At 39.7% G+C, this 20,053-nt stretch overlaps 2 non-coding genes across 2 annotated transcripts; both read right to left on the bottom strand.

Moving 5' to 3' along the window:
• Positions 1-332: 332 nt before the first annotated feature.
• Positions 333-439, bottom strand: LOC148580035 (small nucleolar RNA R71). Its single transcript, XR_015896982.1, has one exon. It is a non-coding gene; the product is annotated as a small nucleolar RNA R71 (small nucleolar RNA).
• A 10,159-nt stretch (positions 440-10,598) lies between these two features.
• On the bottom strand, positions 10,599-10,706 carry LOC148580034 (small nucleolar RNA R71). The gene has a single exon (XR_015895803.1). It is a non-coding gene; the product is annotated as a small nucleolar RNA R71 (small nucleolar RNA).
• Between the last annotated feature and the right edge of the window lie 9,347 nt (positions 10,707-20,053).

Raw genomic sequence — 20,053 nt, 5'->3', positions numbered from 1 at the left:
GAAATTGTGGAAGTAGCATTCAAAAGCCAACCATCCATGCCAACAATTTTGAACTAAAACCACAGCTCATCACCCTTGTTCAGAACAACTGTTCGTTCGGAGGGAGTGTCCAAGAAGACCCCAATCAACATTTAACCACCTTCCTGAGAATATGTGACACAGTGAAGTCTAATGGTGTTCATCCTGACGCCTATAGACTGCTCTTATTTCCATTCTCACTCAAGGATAAGGCAGCCAAGTGGCTGGAGTCTTTCCCAAAAGAGAGCTTGACAACCTGGGAGGATGTGGTAAACAAATTTTTAGCAAGATTTTACCCTCCTCAACGAATCAATAGGCTGAGAGCTGAGGTCCAAACTTTCAGGCAACAAGATGGTGAGACTCTATATGAAGCATGGGAGAGGTTTAAAGACCTAACAAGGAGGTGCCCACCAGATATGTTCAATGAATGGGTGCAGCTGCACATTTTCTATGAAGGGCTCTCTTATGAGTCAAAGAAGGCCGTAGACCATTCATCCGGAGGATTTTTGAACAAGAAGAAGACCATTGAGGAGGCCATAGATGTCATTGAAACTGTAGCAGAGAATGACTACTTCTATGCTTCCGAAAGAGGGAACACAAGAGGAGTAATGGAGCTAAACAATGTAGATGTTCTGCTGGCCCAAAACAAGCTCATTATCCAACAGCTGGCTGATCTCACCAAGAAGATGGAGAGGAACCAAGTAGCAGCAATCACCACTTCATCAACAACCCAAGAAGGAGTGAATGAAGAAGCAGAGGGAAGTCAGGAGCAAGCCAACTACATTGAAAATTCACCTAGATAAAACCATGATCCATACTCTAAGACCTACAACCCTGGATGGAGGAATCACCCAAACTTTGGGTGGGGAAATCAACAAGACCAAAGCCTTGATCAAAGACGCCCAAATCCAAACAATGCAGCCCACCAACACTTCACATCTAGACCATATCAACACCCCCATAACAACACCTCTCCACATTCATATCAAGGCCAAAATAACCCTTCTCAGCCTGACTTATCATCATTTGATGAAAGACTCTCAAGGATTGAGAATCTACTTGAAGGCATAGGCAAAGAGATTCAAGACAACAAGGTATTCAAGGAGGAAGTGCGAACCAACTTCAAAAACCAGGGAGACACAATCAAAAGGCTGGAATCCCAAGTGGGGTATCTCTCTAAGCAGATTCCCAAACCCACAGATGGATTCCCAAGTGACACAGAGAAGAATCTGAGAGGTGAAACAAAGAAAGTAAGATGGGAAGATTGCAAGATGGTCACTATAAGTGATAAGGAGATTGAGGACAAGCCAAGAAATATGTCAGAACAACCTGAAGATACCTCAGTAGAGAAGAAGGAAAAAGATCATCAAGAACCCGAAATCTCACAACAGGAGCTGCTGAGACTCTATGCACCTTTTCCTCAACTGCTCAATGGTGCTGTGGAGAAGAGAATATACTCAAGATTTCTTGACTTGTTTGCATCTCTGCATGTCAACATACCATTCATCAAGACTATTCAACAAATGCCCGCATACATCAAGTATATGAAGGAGCTGCTTCCCAGGAAAAGCTCACTCAAGGGAGGCCAAACTATAGTGATGAACAAGGAGTGCAGTACCCTCATTCAACCGCAGTTGCCTACAAAAAGAAAAGATCCAGGGAGTTTTTATGTCCCCTGTGCCATAGGGGAAACAATATTTGATAGAGAACTTTGCGATTTGGGAGCAAGCATCAACTTAATGCCCTTATCCCTGGTGAAGAGGCTGCAGATCAATGAGATATTGCCCACAGATGTAGTCATCAGGCTGGCTGACAAAACTCAAAAACAAGCAATAGGGGTGGTGGAAAACGTGTTGTTAAAGGTTGGGAAATACTTTCTTCCCACAGACTTTGTCATCTTGGACATGGAAGAGAGTCACACTCACCCAATCATATTGGGAAGACCATTCCTAGCTACAGCCAGAGCACTCATAGATGTGGAGCGAAGGGAGCTAATATTGAGGATCCATGATAAACGACTCAACTTTAATGTCTTCAAACTCTCGCAAGAAGCAGACCAAGAAAACAAATAACCAAGCAAAGATCATAATGAGATGCTGACAGAGGAAGCAAGCACTGAAGCACAACCAGCCCATCTGGGAAAGCCCTGGGTTGATGAACAAGGAAATAAGCAGTTGTCACAACTCAAGGAAAAGCTGGAGGAACCTAAACCACCAGAGACATGTAAAGACAACAACAAAATTCCCTTAGAAGAAGAAGTCACCAAGAGCAAGGCAACATCAAAAGGGACAAAGAAGGTACCAAGGGGGTGGAGGAACAAGAAGATCCCTACGGAAGACTTCTCTCTAGGAGATAAAGTGATCTTAGTTTACTTCTCAGATATCCCCCCTAATCTCCCTACTGTACCATCTCAGTTACCTAAAGTCTTCACTATCAACAGAGTTCTCTCCTTGGAACATGTAGAGATCATTGATACAACCAATGGATATAAGTCCAAGGCAAGAGGGGAGGACTTGAAGCATTATCAACCTCCCTGATGAAGGAGAAACGTCAAGCTAGTGACGCTAAAGAAGCGCTTCATGAGAGGCAACCCATGTTTTATGAGCTTTTACTAGTGAATAAGTCAATATTCATGAATTCCAACCTAAACTTGACAAACACTTGGTGAAGTCCTTATATTGCAGTATATAGTGAAGAACAAGTTTAGTGTTCAAAGCGTGCCAAGAAAGCATGAATGCAACTGAGAGCATGCTAGTCTTGGAGCTTTGAACAAAACTTTTCATCACAGTGCTCCAAACTAAGTTTGGTGTCACCCCATGGTGCCACCAATGTGCATATAAGGATACACAGTTAGTTAGTTAGTTGGAGTTCATGAATAAACAAAATCTTTTCTTCTTTTTATTATTCTAGCCGAAAGTTTAAATTGTTTTTTTATGAGGATTAATTCTTCCTTTTCTTCTTTTATCTTTTTAGGAAAAGGAGAGGAACATTGAAGGAGATTGATTGTACAATTGAATGAGAAGGGCTCGGCCACTTCATGAAGAGGGACTACACACTTGTCTCAAGAAGGAATGTATTGGAAAATGTTACCATGCAACATTGAAGAAAGGAGACCCTTGAAGACCGAGCAATCTCCATCATAAAGTGATGATCCTTGTCCTTTCTCCATGCAGAACCCCAACCATCCATCAAACAACCACTCCATCAATCCACACCCTCCATTCACTCACAACCTCTCTATATAAGTGATCCTTGTTCCGTACCCCACTCTGCACACCTCTCTATTTTGGATTCCCCTTCACTCCCTTCATTGCACTCAACCCTAAACAACCAAAAGTCTCCACACCATTGCCAACTTCACACATTAACCCCCATTCATGGCATCTTCGAGCTCTAAAAGAAGGAAGGAAAAGGAACTTATGGAGCAACACCCGTATGATGAAAAGAGATTTAGAAGCTTGCACCATGCATTGCAATACGGGTGGATGGTGGATAAGGAGATCATTTATGAGCTGGGATTTCAAGTTAGGAAAACTGAGTGTCCCGAAATCACAAAGAAGGTAGAAAAGAGAAGATGGGAGCTCCTCACTGATCCGGTCATTAAGGTGAATGCAAATCTTATAAGAGAGTTTTATGCAAATGCGGTCCGATATGATAAGGCAGATGAGTCATATACAAGCTTTGTGAGAGGAAAGATTGTGGATTTTGGTCCCATGAGTGTCATGAAGGCATTAAAACTGTGGTCCATACCGTTTGAAGAAAAGAGTTATCATTCAAGAATGGACAACAACCCTAATCATGACCAGATAGTGCAAGACATTTGTGTACCAGGAGCTGACTGGAAAAGATATGCAGATAGGAGACCAAGGTTCATCAAGAGAGCAGATCTTACTCCGGAAACAAAGGGGTGGTTCGAAATTGTAAGGAGGTCTATCCTCCCAGCAGCGAACAACTCGGAGGTGAATCTCAAGAGAGCCACACTGGTACACTGCATACTCAAAGGAGGAGAAATCAAGGTTCATGAACTCATAGCAGAAGGCATTAGAAAAATGGCAGAGAAAAGCGACTCAAGAGGAATGTTAGGTTACCCCAGCACTATTTACCGACTGTGCAAGAAAGCTGGGGTGGTTTGAAGATGAGGACCCCGTATGGATAAAAGAGGGCATTCCAATAACCGTTCGACGAATGCATGCTATCGCATCCCCCCTGCCTCAACGGAAGCAAAGGAAAAGGACAGCCCCTCAAGTAGTGGAAGGACAAGTCTTAGAGGGGCAAGCACCATCCACCTTAGATATGCATGAATTGCAGGAAGCCATTGATGGACTATCTCGACAATATTTGGAAAGCCAAGGAGCACAGAGAGAGCTTCAACTATAGATGATGGGGTAGCAAGAGGAGTCGCTCTCAAGATGGAAGACTCAACAAGGGGAGTGGCAAAAGCAAATGATGGATCAGCAACTGAGTCAAGGGCAACAATGGGGTGAAACATTCCACAGGATGGAACAAAGGCAAAACGAGCAACAAGAATCCATCCAGAGGCTAATCAACATCCAAGCACATCAAGGTACACATATACATGAGATGCATCGAAGACAGATAGAACAGGCTGAACTATTGGACGAGCAAAGGGCATTCACAGAAGGAGTTTACCTGAGCGAGACTGGGCATCATATAAATACTCAAGCCAGGCTCGGTTACTTGGTAGGACAGCTGCCTATATTGCATCCAGGAATCACAAGGTATGAAGAAATGAGGGATGAATTAGCACGAGAAGAAAAACAAAAGGTGGAAGAGAGTAATGAATCAGTGAAGAAGGCACTTGAGGATTAGAAGCAAGCAAGATTGGCACGGATGCGAGGGACTGCAAGAGGACACAAAGAAGACAAACAAGGAGGAAAGCATGGGCATCCACAAGAGTAAAAGGTGGTGACGTTCCTTCTTTGGTCCATCTTCTTCCATGCTTTGAATAAGGAAGATCTTGTATGAAATAGAACTTACTTCCATGTTATGTTTGAACCTTTTTAAATTCTGTCTTTTAAGTTTTTGTGTTGAAGAGGTCTCTGTGTGCTAGTCTTTATGTCACCGCATCCTTACTTTGCTTACTTGTATGCTTGTCCCTTTTGAATCAAATGAAAAAGAGAATGAGTGTTTACAAAAGACCAGAGAGGAGTTCATACTATGGAGTAAGTTCATGAGTTTATGGTATAGTCATAAGTTAGCTAAGTTGGTTCAACCATAAGGTGGGAGGACAACTATCTGTCATGAATACTGTGCTTGAGACACACCCCATGAGACTAGCTGAATAAGAAGATCCTAATAAGAAAAAGGGAAAGAACAATCAAAGTTGAGGAATAAAAGAAAAAGAACAAGCAATAAGGCTAGGCACCAATGGTTTTTAATCTTGAGGCATGTGTCTGTGGTGCTCCTGTGTGAGGGATCTACTTGGATGAATAAGCTCTTAGGGGTGCCTTATCACTTGGTAACTTGGGTTAACTAACTCGGGATTATCAGCTGAAAGTTCACAATCAAGAGTAACCCTCAATACAGAGCATTTAGTAACCAAAGAGGTGCTGGACACCAAGGTCTCAAGAAAAGAAAATAAATAAACTATGTGCCTGTGGTGTGTATGTATGGGGGGAGAGACTTGAGCAAGTAAGTCCTTAGGGGTGCTTCAACACCTAGCACCTTGAACCAACTGGTTCGTGAGTGTTGGCTGAAAGCTTATTTTAAAGAGTTGCCCCCTTACAGAGCACTTAGCTTAAGAACAAAAATAAGCCCTGAAATAACAACAAAAGGATCAATGAATAAAAGTCTCATGGGATACAATCATAGTGAGTATTCTAGGACATGATAAAGGTCTGAAAGCCAGGAATGAACCTAAGTTGCTATGCATGAAACCACCATAAAACCAGGGACATGACTTCCACAAGAATGACTCATTTCTCTTGGCATTCCATTCATCATTCTCTTGTTCCAGTACTTGCTTAGGGACAAGCAAGCTTTAAGTTTGGTGTTGTGATGCCAGGGCATTTTGGCCAGTTTCACTGACCTCTTCTTTACTATTTTTAGGGTAGTTTCATGCATTTACTTAGGAAATAAGCTAGTTTTGGGTAGATATTCACTTACATCTTGATTCAAGCATACATTGTGCACTTTACATGATTTCATGAGGATTTTGCATGAATTTAATGACAAATTGGATGTTGCATTTCCCATGACTTGGACTAGAACTTTGATGCACTTTATTGCTTGATTTCAAGACAAAGGAAGCAAAGAAGAACCACACTAGTGGCTACGTTAGTTACACTAAAGTTAACACTAACGTGGAATGGGAGTAACTTGCAAAGTTAATGAGAAAAGTAATTGCCAATAACGCTCTCGAAGCCATCATTGCCCACGTTAAGAGTCACGTTAACTAAGCTAACGTGAACTTGATGAGTGGATAATTTATACGCTTTTTGACATTGTTTTTAGTATGTTTTTAGTAGGATCTAGTTACTTTTAGGGATGTTTTCATTAGTTTTTATGTTAAATTCACATTTCTGGACTTTACTATGAGCTTATGTGTTTTTCTGTGATTTCAGGTATTTTCTGACTGAAATTGAGGGACTTGAGCAGAAATCAGATTCAGAGGTTGAAGAAGGACTGCTGATGTTGTTGGATTCTGACCTCCCTGCACTCAAAGTGGATTTTCTGAAGCTACAGAACTCGAAATGACGCTATTCCAATTGCGTTGGAAAGTAGACATCCAGGGCTTTCCAGAAATATATAATAGTCCATACTTTGGCCAAGAATAGACGACGTAAACTGGCGTTCAACGCCAGCTTTCTACCCAAACCTGGCGTCCAGCGCCAGAAAAGGATCCAAAACCAGAGTTGAACGCCCAAACTGGCACAAATACTGGCGTTCAACTCCACAAATGGCCTCTGTACGTATAACACTCAAAGCTCAGCCCAAGCACACACTAAGTGGGCCCCGGAAGTGGATTTATGCATCAATTACTTACTCATGTAAACCCTAGTAGCTAGTTTATTATAAATAGGACCTCTTACTATTGTATTTGAGATCCTGGATCCTGGATTGTATTCTGATCGTGTGATCACGTTTTAGGGGGCTGGCCATCTCGGCCATGCCTGGACCTTCACTTATGTATTTTCAACGGTAGAGTTTCTACACTCCATAGATTAAGGTGTGGAGCTCTGCTGTTCCTCAAAGATTAATGCAAAGTACTACTGTTTTCTATTCAATTCATCTTATTTCGCTTCTAAGATATCCATTCGCACCCAAGAACGTGATGAAGGTGATGATTATGTGTGACGCTCATCACCATTCTCCTCTATGAACACGTGCCTGACAAACACTTCCGTTCTACATGAAATAAGCTAGAATGAATATCTCTTAGATCTCTTAATCGGAATCTTCGTGGCGTAAGCTAGAATGATGGCGGCATTCAAGAGAATCCGGAAAGTCTAAACCTTGTCTGTGGTATTCCGAGTAGGATTCAATGATTGAATGACTGTGACGAGCTTCAAACTCGCGATTGTTGGGCGTTAGTGACAGACGCAAAAGGAGGGTGAATCCTATTCCAGCATGATCGAGAACCAACAGATGAATAGCCGTGCCGTGACAGGGTGCGTGAGCATATTATTCACTGAGAGGAGGGGATGTAGCCACTGACAACGGTGATGCCCTTGCATAAAGCCAGCCATGGAAAGGAGTAAGACTGATTGGATAAAGATAGCAGGAAAGCAGAGGTTCAGAGGAACGAAGGCGTCTCCATTCGCTTATCTGAAATTCTCACCAACGAATTACATAAGTATTTCTATCCCTATTTTATTATATTAAATTCGAAAACACCATTATCAATTTATATCTGCCTAACTGAGATTTGCAAGGTGACCATAGCTTGCTTCAAACCAACAATCTCTGTGGGATTCGACCCTTACTCACGTAAGGTATTACTTGGACGACCCAGTGCACTTGCTGGTTAGTTGTATCGAAGTTGTGAACCATGGTATTGGCACCATGTTCTTGGCGCCACTGCCAGGGAAAGAAAGAGCCATGAATTTTACATAATTAAAGTGTAATCACGATTACGCGTACCAAGTTGCTCACGTTGCCAGGGATTGTTTGAGCCTGGACATCACAATTTCATGCACCAAGTTTTTGGCGCCGTTGCCGGGGATTGTTTGAGTTTGGACAACTGACGGTTCATCTTGTTGCTCAGATTAGGTAATTTTCTTTTCGTTTTCCTTTCAAAAATTTTTCAAAAATATTTCAAAATTTTCTCACCTGTTTTCGAAAAAAAAAATTGTTTTCAAAAAAATATATTTTTATTCAAAATTTTTAAGAATGAATTCTAGTGTTTCATGAAGCATGTGAAGCCTGGCTGGCTATAAAGCCATGTCTAAATTCTTTTCGACTGAGGCTTCCACTCATAAGTATATGAAGTTGGATGAAATATCAGCTGTTGTATACATGTGAGGTATCTATGTTTGCTAAAAGCTTGGCTAGCTAGTAAGCCATGTCTAATTCCTGGACTGAAGCTTTCGACTAAAGAGCATAAGATTCCTGGAATTCATATTAAAAATTTTGGAATCCTTATTTTTCTTTTTCATAATAATTTTCGAAAAAAATACAAAAAAATTTAGAAAATCATAAAAATCAAAAAAATATTTTGTGTTTCTTGTTTGAGTCTTGAGTCATATCATAAGTTTGGTGTCACTTGCATATGCATCTTGCATTTTTCGAAAATTTCATGCATTCATAGTGTTCTTCATGATCTTCAAGTTGTTCTTGGTAAGTCTTCTTGTTTGATCTTGATGATTTTTTGTTTTGTGTCTTTTCATGTTTATCATATGCATTCTTGAATTCTTAGTGTCTAAGCATTAAAGAATTCTAAGTTTGGTGTCTTGCATGTTTTCTTTGCATTAAAAATTTTTCAAAATTGTGTCTATGATGTTCATCTTGACATTCATAGTGTTCTCGGTGTTCATCTTGACATTCATAGCATTCTTGCATGCATCACATGTTTTGATCTAAAAATTTCATGCATTGCATCATTTTAGTGTTTTTCTCTTGCATCATAAAAATTCAAAAGTCAAAAAAAAAATATCTTTCCCTTTTTCTCTCATCAAATTCGAAAATTTGGATTGACTTTTTCAAAAATTTTTAAAATCAAATTGTTTCTCATGAGTCAAATCAAATTTTCAATTTGAAAATCTTATCTTTTTCAAAATCTTTTTTCAAAAATCAAATCTTTTTCAAAATTCTTAGTTATTTTCGAAAATTCCAAAAATATTTTTCAAAAATCTTTTTCTTATTTTTATATCAAATTTTCGAAAATAACAATAACAATTAATGTTTTGATTCAAAAATTTCAAGTTTGTTACTTGCTTGTTAAGAAGGATTCAAACTTTAAGTTCTAGAATCATATCTTGTGATTTCTTGTGAATCAAGTCATTAATTGTGATTTTAAAAATCAAATCTTTTTCAAAAACTAATTTTTATCATATCTTTTCAAAAATATCTTCTTATCTTATCTTTTTCAAAAATTTGATTTCAAAATATCTTTTCTAACTTCCTAACTTCTTATCTTTTCAAAATTTGTTTTAACTAACTAACTAACTTTTTGTTTGTTTCTTATCTTTTTCAAAACTACCTAACTAACTCTCTCTCTCTAATTTTCGAAAATATCTTCCCTCTTTTTCAAAAATTTCTTTTTAATTAACTAATTATTCTTATTTTTATTTTTGATTTTAAAAATTTTTGAAAAATACTAACTTTTTTTCAAAAACCATTTTCGAAAATCACTAACTCTTTTTCAAAAATATTTTTTGAAAATTCTCCCTCTCCCATCTTATTCTATTTATTTATTCATTTACTAACATCTCATCTCACATCTCAACCCTCCTCACAGATGTGTTTCTTCCATTACATTACATTCTTTGTCTCCCTCTCTTTTCTTCCACTCACAAAGGAATTCCTATACTGTGGTATAAAGGATTTCTATTATTATTATTTTTCTGTGCCCTCTTCTTTGTCATATGAGCAGGAGCAAGGACAAGAACATTCTTGTTAAAACAGATCCAGAACCTGAAAGGACTCTAAAGAGAAAATTAAGAGAAGCTAAAATACAACAATCCAGAGATAACCTTTCAGAAATTTTCGAACAGGAAGAGGAGATGGCAGCCGAAAATAATAAAAATGTAAGGAAGATGCTTGGTGACTTTACTGCACCTAATTCCAATTAACATGGAAGAAGCATCTCCATTCCTGCCATTGGAGCAAACAACTTTGAGCTGAAACCTCAATTAGTTTCTCTGATGCAGCAGAACTGCAAGTTTCATGGACTTCCATCTGAAGATCTTTTTCAGTTCTTAACTGAATTCTTGTAGATATGTGATACTGTTAAGACTAATGGAGTAGATCCTGAAGTCTACAGGCTCATGCTTTTCCCTTTTGCTGTAAGAGACAGAGCTAGAATCTGGTTGGACTCTCAACCTAAAGATAGCCTGAACTCTTGGGATAAGCTGGTCACGGCTTTCCTAGCCAAGTACTTTCCTCCTCAAAAGCTGAGCAAGCTTAGAGCTGATGTTCAAACCTTCAGACAGAAAGAAGGTGAATCCCTCTATGAAGCTTGGGAAAGATACAAACAGTTGACCAAAAAGTGTCCTTCTGACATGCTTTCAGAATGGACCATCCTGGATATATTCTATGATGGTTTATCTGAGCTATCAAAGATGTCACTGGACACTTCTGCAGGTGGATCCATTCACCTAAAGAAAACGCCTGCAGAAGCTCAAGAACTCATTGACATGGTTGCTAATAACCAGTTCATGTACACTTCTGAAAGGAATCCTGTGAATAATGGGACGCCTATGAAGAAAGGAGTTCTTGAAATTGATACTCTGAATGCCATATTGGCTCAGAATAAAATATTGACTCAGCAAGTCAATATGATCTCTTAGAGTCTGCATGGAATGCAAGCTGCATCCAACAGTACTCAAGAGGCTTCTTATGCAGAAGAAGCTTATGATCCTGAGAACCCTGCAATAGCAGAGGTAAATTACTTAGGTGAACCTTATGGAAACACCTATAACTCATCATGGAGAAATCATCCAAATTTCTCATGGAAGGATCAAAAGCCTCAACAAGGCTTTAATAATGGTGGAAGAAACATGTTTAACAATAATAAACCTTTTCCATCATCCACTCAGCAACAGACAGAGAACTCTGAACAAAATGCTTCTAATTTAGCAAATCTAGTCTCTGATCTATCCAAGGCCACTGTGAGCTTCATGAATGAAACAAGATCTTCCATTAGAAATCTGGAAGCACAAGTGGGCCAGCTGAGTAAAAGGATCACTGAAATCCCTCCCAATACTCTCCCAAGCAATACAGAAGAGAACCCAAAAGGAGAGTGCAACGCCATTGACATAAGCACCATGGCCGAACCTACAAGGGGAGTGGAGGACGTGAATCCCAAGGAGGAAGACCTCCTGGGACGTCCAGTGATCAATAAGGAGCTTCCCTCTGAGGAACCAAAGGACTCTGAGGCTCATCTAGAGACCATAGAGATCCCATTGAACCTCCTTATGCCCTTCATGAGCTCTGATGAGTATTCTTCCTTTGAAGAGAATGAGGATGTTACTGAAGAGCAGACTGCCAAGTTTCTTGGTGCAATCATGAAGCTGAATGCCAAATTATTTGGCATTGATACTTGGGAAGTTGAACCTCCCTTGTTCATCAATGAACTAAGTGATCTGGATCAACTGACATTGCCTCAGAAGAGACAGGATCCTGAAAAGTTCATAATACCCTGTACCATAGGCACCATGATCTTTAAGGCTCTGTGTGACCTTGGTTCAGGAATAAACCTCATGCCCCTCTCTGTAATAGAGAAACTGGGAATCTATGGGGTGCAAGCTGCTAAAATCTCATTAGAGATGGCAGACAGTTCAAGAAAACAGGCTTATGGACAAGTAGAGGACGTGTTAGTAAAGGTTGAAGGCCTTTACATCCCTGCTGATTTCATAGTCCTGGATACTAGAAAGGAAGAGAATGAATCCATCATCCTAGGAAGACCTTTCCTGGCCACAGCAAGAGCTGTGATTGATGTTGACAGAGGTGAAATAGTCCTTCAATGGAATGAGGACTCCCTTGTGTTTAAAACTCAAGGATCTTCCTCTGCAACCATGGAGAAGAAGCAGAAAAAACTTCTCTCAAAGCAGAGTCAACCAGAGCCCCCACAGTCAAACTCTAAGTTTGTTGTTGGGAGGCCACAACCAAACTCTAAGTTTGGCGTTGAGCTCCCATATCCAAACTCTAAGTTTGGTGTTGGAGAGTCTCAACAAAGCTCTGCACATCTGTGAGGCTCCATGAGAGCCCACTGTCAAGCTATTGACATTAAAGAAGCGCTTGTTGAGAGGCAACCCAATTTTTATTTATCTAACTATATTTTTCTTAATTATATGTCTTTATAGGTTCATGATCATGTGGAGTCACAAAATAAACAAAAAAATCAAAAATGGAATCAAAAACAGCAGAAGGAAAATCACACCTTGGAGGAGCATCTGTCTGGCGTTCAAACGCCAGAACAGAGCATGGTTCTGGCGCTGAACGCCCAGAATGGGCAGCATCTTAGCGCTGAACGCCCAGAACAAGCATGGTTCTGGCGTTCAACGCCAGAAATGGCAGCAAATGGGCGTTGAACGCCCAAAATGGGCACCAACCTGGCGCTGAACGCCCAGAGTTGTGTGCAAGGGCATTTTACATGCCTAAATTGGTGCAGGGATGTAAATGCCTTGACACCTCAGGATCTGTGGACCCCACAGGATCCCCACCTACCTCATCATCTCTCTTTCCATTCATGATCATCCCTTCTGTTTTCCATTTACCACTCACATCCATACACCCACTACCTTCAAAATTCAACATCTCTTTCCCACCCAATCCCACCCATATGGCCGAATACACACTCCCATCCATCTCCTCCATTTCTTCTTCTTCTTCATCTATTCTTTCTTCTTTTGCTCGAGGGCGAGCAACATTCTAAGTTTGGTGTGGTAAAAGCATAGCTTTTTTGTTTTTTCCATAACCATTGATGGCACCTAAGGCCAGAGAAACCTCTAGAAAGAGGAAAGGGAAGACAAAAGCTTTCATCAAGGGTCTATAGCTCAGTGGTAGAACATTTGACTGCAAATCAAGAGATCCCTGAGATACCTCAGGGGATACATTTTCTTCCACACAATTATTGGAAGCAACTAAGGGTGGAACATCAAGAGCACTCCATCATCCTTCATGAAATCAGAGAAGATCTAAAAGCAATGAAGGAGGAGCAACAAAGACAAGGAAGAGACATAGAAGAGTTCAAGGACATCATTGGTTCCTCAAGAAGGAAACGCCACCATCACTAAGGTGGATTCATTCCTTGTTCTTATTTCTTCTGTTTTTCGTTTTCTATGTTATGTGCTTATCTATGTTTGTGTCTTCATTACATGATCATCAGTAGTAGTAACTTTGTCTTAAAGTTATGAATGTCCTATGAATCCATCACCTCTCTTAAATGAAAAATGTTTTAATTCAAAAGAACAAGAAGTACATGAGTTTCGAACTTATCCTTGAACTTAGTTTAATTATATTGATGTGGTGACAATGCTTCTTGTTTTCTGAATGAATGCTTGAACAGTGCATATGTCTTTTGAAGTTGTTGTTTAAAGAATGTTAAATATGTTGGCTCTTGAAAGAATGATGACTAGGAGACATGTTATTTGATAATCTGAAAAATCATAAAAATGATTCTTGAAGCAAGAAAAAGCAGCAAAGAGCAAAGCTTGCAGAAGAAAAAAAAAAATAAATAGGCGAAAAAAAAATAATAGAAAGAAAAGCAAGCAGAAAAAGCCAAAAGCTCTTAAAACCAAGAGGCAAGAGCAAAAAGCCAATAACCCTTAAAACCAAAAGGCAAGGGCAATAAAAAGGATCCCAAGGATTTGAGCATCAGTGGATAGGAGGGCCTAAAGGAATAAAATCCTGGTCTAAGCGGCTAAACCAAGCTGTCCCTAACCATGTGCTTGTGGCGTGTAGGTGTCAAGTGAAAACTTGAGACTGAGCGGTTAAAGTCAAGGTCCAAAGCAAAAAAAGAGTGTGCTTAAGAACCCTGGACACCTCTAATTGGGGACTTTAGCAAAGCTGAGTCACAATCTGAAAAGGTTCACCCAATTATGTGTCTGTGGCATTTATGTATCCGGTGGTAATACTGGAAAACAAAGTGCTTAGGGCCACGGCCAAGACTCATAAAGAAGCTGTGTTCAAGAATTATCATACTGAACTAGGAGAGTCAATAACACTATTCGAAATCTGAAGTTCCTATAGATGCCAATCATTCTGAACTTCAATGGATAAAGTGAGATGCCAAAACTATTCAAGAGGCAAAAAGCTATAAGTCCCGCTCATATGATTGAAGCTCTGTTTCATTGATAGTTTGGAATTTATAGTATATTCTCTTCTTTTTATCCTATTTGATTTTCAGTTCTTGGGGACAAGCAACAATTTAAGTTTGGTGTTGTGATGAGCGGATAATTTATACGCTTTTTGACATTGTTTTTAGTATGTTTTTAGTAGGATCTAGTTACTTTTAGGGATGTTTTCATTAGTTTTTATGTTAAATTAACATTTCTGGACTTTACTATGAGTTTGTGTGTTTTTCTGTGATTTCAGGTATTTTATGACTGAAATTGAGGGACTTGAGCAGAAATCAGATTCAGAGGTTGAAGAAGGACTGCTGATGCTGTTGGATTCTGACCTCCCTGCACTCAAAGTGGATTTTCTGGAGCTACAGAACTCGAAATGGCGCGCTCCCAATTGCGTTGGAAAGTGGACATCCGGGGCTTTCCAGCAATATATAATAGTCCATACTTTGGCCAAGAATATATGACGTAAACTGGTGTTCAACGCCAGCTTTCTACCCAAACCTGGCGTCCAGCGCCAGAAAAGGATCCAAAACCAGAGTTGAACGCCCAAACTGGCACAAATACTGGCGTTCAACTCCACAAATGGCCTCTGCACGTGTAACACTCAAAGCTCAGCCCAAGCACACACTAAGTGGGCCCCGGAAGTGGATTTATGCATCAATTACTTACTCATGTAAACCCTAGTAGCTAGTTTAATATAAATAGGACCTCTTACTATTGTATTTGAGATCCTGGATCCTGGATTGTATTCTGATCCTGTGATCACGTTTTAGGGGGCTGGCCATCTCGGCCATGCCTGGACCTTCACTTATGTATTTTCAACGGTAGAGTTTCTACACTCCATAGATTAAGGTGTGGAGCTCTGCTGTTCCTCAAAGATTAATGCAAAGTACTATTGTTTTCTATTCAATTCATCTTATTTCGCTTCTAAGATATCCATTCGCACCCAAGAATGTGATGAAGGTGATGATTATGTGTGACGCTCATCACCATTCTCCTCTATGAAAACGTGCCTGACAAACACTTCCGTTCTACATGAAATAAGCTAGAATGAATATCTCTTAGATCTCTTAATCGGAATCTTCGTGGCGTAAGCTAGAATGATGGCGGCATTCAAGAGAATCCGGAAAGTCTAAACCTTGTCTGTGGTATTCCGAGTAGGATTCAATGATTGAATGACTGTGACGAGCTTCAAACTCGCGATTGTTGGGCGTTAGTGACAGACGCAAAAGAAGGGTGAATCCTATTCCAACATGATCGAGAACCGACAGATGAATAGCCGTGCCGTGACAGGGTGCGTGAGCATATTATTCACTGAGAGGAGGGGATGTAGCCACTGACAACGGTGATGCCCTTGCATAAAGCCAGCCATGGAAAGGAGTAAGACTGATTGGATAAAGATAGCAGGAAAGCAGAGGTTCAGAGGAACGAAGGCATCTCCATTCGCTTATCTGAAATTCTCACCAACGAATTACATAAGTATTTCTATCCCTATTTTATTATATTAAATTCGAAAACACCATTATCAATTTATATCTGCCTAACTGAGATTTGCAAGGTGACCATAGCTTGCTTCATACCAACAATCTCCGTGGGATTCGACCCTTACTCACGTAAGGTATTACTTGGACGACCCAGTGCACTTGCTGGTTAGTTGTATCGAAGTTGTGAACCATGGTATTGGCACCATGTTCTTGGCGCCACTGCCAGGGAAAGAAAGAGCCATGAATTTTACATAATTAAAGTGTAATCACGATTACGCGTACCAAGTTGCTCACATTTCCAGGGATAGTTTGAGCCTGGACATCACAATTTCATGCACCAGAACTCTAATGTGGAAGAAAGGAAATGGAGCCAACGTTAGTGACACTTAACATTATCACTAACATTGGGCCAAGCTCATAAGTGGCCACGTTAGTTGCCACGTTAACTAAGTTAACGTGGCCTCTAACGTTATGAAGAAAAGGGGACGCCAACGTTAGTGTCATTCAACTTTCTCACTAACGTTGGCAAAGTCACAAGAAGCCACGTTAACTCCCACGTTAACCTAGTTAACGTGGAAGCTAACGTGAAGAAACTAGGTGGTCGACAACGTTAGTGACACCAAACATTGTCACTAACGTTGGGATGAACACACTATCCCCAAGAAGCCACGTTAACTCCCACGGTAACCTAGTTAACGTGGAGGTTAACGTGAAGAAGAAAGGTTGTCGACAACGTTAGTGACACCAAACATTGTCACTAACGTTGGAAGGAGCCAACACAAGCCACAATGAGCCACGTTAACTCCCACGTTAACTTAGTTAACGTGGAAGCTAACGTGAGGAGAGGGATTATGAGCCAACGTTAGTGACATTCAACTTTATCACTAATGTTGGAGATGGCTAGCATGGCCACGTTAGAAGCCACGTTAACCTAGTTAACGTGGACTCTAACGTGGGAACTAAGGGGCACATTGGAACGTTAGTGACAATGTTAAGTGTCACTAACGTTCTCGAAGGTTGGCAAGCCTACGTTAAAAAGAGCCACGTTAACTAAGTTAACGTGGACTCTAACGTAAGGAAGGGGGAGACTTCTCAACGTTATTGGGAAAGGTGAGTCCCAATAACGTGCGGGAAGGACAAAGAGGCAACGTTAGTGGCAACGTTTGTGCCACTAACGTTGAGGTTAACGTGGCTCTTACTTGGGTGAGGAACGTTAGTGAAAAAGTTGAATGTCACTAACGTTCTCGAACACATATTTTCACTAAACGTTAACGCCACTAACGTCCTGAGCTAAAAGTCTCTGCCCACTTCACACTTTCTCTCTGCAAATAAAGCTAAGCCCAATGAAGAAGAAAACTGCTTCAAACTCAAGATCCAAAGGCCCATACCCAAGACTTGAAGAGCGAACTAGAAGAACAGAAGAGTAGTATATATAGGAGTAGCTTTGAATTAAAATGGGAGAGTTGGAAATTATAGGGAGCCTCTTGGCATAGCACTACTCTCTGTATTTTACTTTCTGTGCAGTTCTAGTTTTCATTATGTATTCTCCATCTTTGTTTTCATTTTCCAGAGCCATGAACAACTATACCCCTTTCATTGGGTTAGTGAGCTCTGTTGTAATTTGATGGATCAATACTAGTTTTCATTATTCTTTTTCTATCTTTTCTCTTGATTTTACTTGAAAGCTTTCGATCTTCATCCAATTGGGTAGTTATCTTGGAAAAGAAGCTATTCATACTTGGATCTCTTCTGAACCTTGAAAGAGGAATGAAGAGATCATGCTAGAAATGCTTTCTCATGCTGGACCAAATTGGGTTTGGATGGATATGTGACTATAATCCTCTCAACACTTGATTTGGGAAATGCATGTGGTATAATCAGTGACCATACTTCATCTCTTCTCATGAGCAATTGACCAAGGAATTGGCTATTGATCAAGATTTGAGAGATTGAATTACAAGAAATTGTAATTCGATCACTTAAGATTGCCAAGGAGATCAATGAGTGCATTGATTGAGGAAGAGATGAAAATGAAATTGATCCGGAGAATGCAACATCTCCTAAGCCCAATGAACTCCCCATTTCTGATCTTACCCATTCTCTTTAATTTCTATCATTTACTTTTATGAGCAATTCCCCTATTCCCATTTACAATTCTGCAATTTACTTTCAGTCATTTACTTTCAGCTCTTATTTCTAGCATTTACTTTTTCTGCCATTTACCTTCCCGCCATTTTATTTTCTGGAATTCTCAACTCAAATTCTGAATTCGCTCAACTAGAACATTCCTCTAATTAAAGTTGCTTGATCAATCAATCCCTATGGGATTCGACCTCACTCTATTGTGAGTTTTTACTTGATGACAAATTCGGTACACTTGCCGAAGGGAGATTTGTTGAGAGACAAGTTTTCCGTGCATCAGGTTTAAAAACTTTCTGATTGGATGATCTTTTTTATTTCTTTGGATAGCACACAGGAAGACCAAATTATTCATAGAAAGTTTCAAATCAATACGGTTTTTTTTTTCTCACGAGCAAGTTGCCTTTGGATCTTATCATCTTGACAGATCTTTAAAGCAACCTTTTGAATGAAGGAGATAATTTGGCCATAACTTAACGCATCATAGGGAATTATCCCATCTGATGTTAAGCCACGAATTTTGTCCCTTACTTTATCCCCCAGGGATTTGGGAAGTCCGGCTAGGAATTTCTCTTTCTAGAAAGGTTGTTGACTGTCTTCTCTGGTGTAGACCCTAGTAAGAAAGGTATCTTTGTACCATCTAAAGTCAGACAAGGTTTTGCATCTGAGATTGGAAAGTAATTCATCAGAACAATCTTTCCAAAGAGATGGATCCCCTATGAAGTGGCTTGCTATAGTAAAGATTAATGTATTAACTGCATCAGGGATAGATTCCTCGTTATCTCCAAGGATGGGTTCGTTTTGATCGTTAACCTTTATGGCAGAAAAGATTGATTGTTTTTAGTCATCAGAAAGGTAGTTATCCCACCAACCTTTGAGTTGACAAGAGAATCCAGAAACAATAGCATTGGCTATTGCTTCCTTAGAGGTGTCATGAGCAGCTTGATAGACTGTCCCTACCATAGTCATATGCTGAAGCATACTCATGATATTGTATTTGATTTTGCCATCTATGTTCCATTCATAGACATTATTGGCATTGAAGCTGACAAAATCTAGTTCCCGTTCTTCAAGAGCTAGATCAGGAGCAGATATACAATTATAACTAATCGCAGAGGGTTTGGTTAAACCCTTCCACTTAGTCATGGAATTGGTCATGATTGGGCTAACTCTGAGAGATGATTTACCTGAATCATCACTTTGATCTGAAGAGGACTGATTAGCGTCTTGGTTAAAGACATTAATGGCTTTGGACGCACGAGTCTATATCCGAGATGTAGATTCACCAGAGTTTGTAGGAGTTTCAGGGACAGTAGTAAGACGATTTAAAAGTTGGTCGATCTTTTGTGTGACTTCTGAATCACCGGATTCTTGTTTCAAAATAGAAGTTTTAAGACTTTGTTTAGCCTTACTACTCATTTTGAAAGGTTTAAAAAGTGATTTTTCAATAGTTTTGGAAGTAGAGGCTTCAGGAGCATTTTTCAAAGGCAAAAGGGATCCTGAAGATGAAAGGTTGTCACCCAGACATTGTAAAAATCTATTAGTATAATTTAATTGTTCAATGAGATTTTTAACATCTTTTGGGGCGACAACTTCATCTTCATTTTTTGTTTTAAATGGAGAGGCCATAACCGGGCTATATCTTTCCGTATTTGAAATAACAAAAGATCCTTTTGGAAGAAACTCAGATTTGATTAAATTTCCATCTTTAACTTTTGAGGTTGAAATAACATTCGCTGATGACGAAAGTTTTTTATTTTTAAAAGGATAATTGATATTATTTTTAATAGAATAAGCATGAAACCATTCAAAGAAAGGAATATGCATTCTGACTTCATTGAGAAAACTGTAATATTTTTCTTTGAATAATGAGATTTGAGAAGCAGTATATGTACGTAAATACCATTCTCTATGGAGATCATATTCCTTAGAGTAAAGATT

This window comes from Arachis ipaensis, chromosome B10 (genome assembly GCF_059453495.1).
Source record: "Arachis ipaensis isolate K30076 ecotype BB chromosome B10, ASM5945349v1, whole genome shotgun sequence".
NCBI lineage: Eukaryota > Viridiplantae > Streptophyta > Magnoliopsida > Fabales > Fabaceae > Arachis > Arachis ipaensis.
The sequence above is the reverse complement of the archived record's forward strand: the minus strand, read 5'-3'. Positions and strand labels throughout refer to the sequence as shown.